The following is a 2,500-nucleotide window of genomic DNA, read 5'->3' on the forward strand; positions in this document are numbered from 1 at the left end:
CCGAGGCACGACTGCGCCGCGCGCCCGTCCCCCCGTCCCCGGGCGCTCGCGAGCGCGGCAGCAGCCGGCATGCTTCACGAGCATCTCCGGTGCCTCACCACGGACCAGCATGGGCCTCGGCCGCCATCGGCCGCGCGGGCAACCGTCCCGAACGGGCGGAAAAACGGCCAAACACGCCGAGGCAACCGCCACAACGGCCGCCAAGCGCCCCAGCCGCGCGGGTCGAGTCGCGCTCCTACTGCCCTGCCCGCGAGCCACCGCTCGCGCATATAGAACGTACCACTAAGTCCACAGCCCCTGCGAACTCCAAGAGCGCTAACTCCTCCCGCCGGGGAGGCCCGCCAATGACGCTGCCTGTTACGATGACGTAACTGGAGGCAGCGCGACACAGCGACCCCTTGGTCACGTCCCCGCGAGCGGCGCGGCAAACAGGTCTACCGTTCAGCTCGAGAACTGCGACCAAGTCCCGCCGGAGCCCGGTAGACGTGGCGGCCGGCGCCGGAGCCCGGTAGACGTGGCGGCCGGCGCCGGAGCCCGGTAGACGAGGCGGCCGGCGCCGGAGCCCGGTAGACGAGGCGGCCGGCGCCGGAGCCCGGTAGACGAGGCGGCCGGCGCCGGAGCCCGGTAGACGAGGCGGCCGGCGCCGGAGCCCGGTAGACGAGGCGGCCGGCGCCGGAGCCCGGTAGACGAGGCGGCCGGCGCCGGAGCCCGGTAGACGAGGCGGCCGGCGCCGGAGCCCGGTAGACGTGGCGGCCGGCGCCGGAGCCCGGTAGACGTGGCGGCCGGCGCCGGAGCCCGGTAGACGAGGCGGCCGGCGCCGGAGCCCGGTAGACGAGGCGACCGGCGCCGGAGCCCGGTAGACGAGGCGGCCGGCGCCGGAGCCCGGTAGACGAGGCGGCCGGCGCCGGAGCCCGGTAGACGAGGCGGCCGGCGCCGGAGCCCGGTAGACGAGGCGGCCGGCGCCGGAGCCCGGTAGACGTGGCGGCCGGCGCCGGAGCCCGGTAGACGTGGCGGCCGGCGCCGGAGCCCGGTGGACGAGGCGGCCGGCGCCGGAGCCCGGTAGACCTGTCAAACGGGGCCGGAGCCCGGCAGACGTGGCGGCCGGCGCCCGAGCCCGGCAGACCCGTCGGGCGGCGCCCGAGCCCCGTAGACCCGTCGGGCGGCGCCCGAGCCCCGTAGACCCGTCGGCCGGCGCCCGAGCCCGGTAGACCGTTCGGTCGGCGCCCGAGCCCGGCAGACCCGTCGGCCGGCGCCCGAGCCCGGCGGGCCCGTCGGCCGGCGCCCGAGCCCGGTGGACCCGTCGGCCGGCCCTCGAGCCCGGTAGACCCGCCGTCCGGCGCCCGAGCCCAGTAGACCGTTCGGTCAGCGCCCGAGCCCGGCAGACCCGTTGGCCGGCGCCGGGGCCCGGTAGACCCGTCGGTCGGCGCCCGAGCCCCGTAGGCCCGTCGGCTGGCGCCCGAGCCCCGTAGGCCCACCGCCCGGCGCCCGAGCCCGGTAGACCCGTCGGCCGGCGCCAGAGCCTGCTAGACCTGGCGACCGGCTGGCTGACCTGGAAGGAAGGAAGGAAGGAAGGAAGGAAGGAAGGAAGGAAGGAAGGAAGGAAGGAAGGAAGGAGGGAAGTAAGGAAGGAAGGAAGGCAGGCAGGCAGGCAGGCAGGCAGGCGTGGAAGCGAGTAAAGAAACGGGTAATGTGCTGGAAACGGTACGCACGCGTGCGATTCTCTATTTACTAGTAAATTAAATGCACGGTCGTTAACGAAGAGCAGCAGTTCCTTAAGGCATGGTCAGCCCAGCCTGAGCGTTTCCCGTTTCGTTTTTTTTTCTTTTACTCCTCGTCGTCGTCGTCGTCGTCGTTTCTCGCCGGCGCCGCGAACTACGATCGAGTCGTGACAGAATGTAGTAGCTCAGAAAAATTAAGACCGGCGAACGCACTCGAGAGCGCCGCCGCCGTTTTTCTCGAACGTGCGTTCCTTCGTGTGAGGAGGTCGACGACGACGAACGACGGACGGAGAGAAAGGAGGGTCACGAAAGCGCTCGGAAGAGTTACCGGTCGGACGACGTCTGAATTAGGCACAACGGAGCGGTCAGCAGTCTCGGCGCCGACGACTAACGTTCGTTGCCGCGGAAACGCCAGTCGACAGCTCGCTGACCGACGGGCAACGACGCCGAGACGAACGAACGAGTGGCGCGCGAACTTTTTAGGGACCGTTTTCTTTTGCGAAGTCTCGGCCGATGATTGCCGACCTCGTGACGGGGGGGTGGAGGGGAAAAAACCCCACCGGCACCGCCACAGGACCGGGCGGACGCCCGCAGGCAGCCCCCGCGCGAATCTAACCGCTCGGGAGGGCGGCGCCCTAGACGCCCCCCCCGCCCCCCCCCCACCCCCCCCCCCCCCCCCGCGGGCGGGCAGGGCGGCCCGCCGTACCCTGAGTCGCTGGAGGGTGGGAAGGCTCCGCAGAGGGACCTGGACAGGCTGGCTGGCTGGGTCCGGGGCCAATTGT

This window comes from Gavia stellata, unplaced genomic scaffold (genome assembly GCF_030936135.1).
Source record: "Gavia stellata isolate bGavSte3 unplaced genomic scaffold, bGavSte3.hap2 HAP2_SCAFFOLD_1203, whole genome shotgun sequence".
Lineage (NCBI taxonomy): Eukaryota > Metazoa > Chordata > Aves > Gaviiformes > Gaviidae > Gavia > Gavia stellata.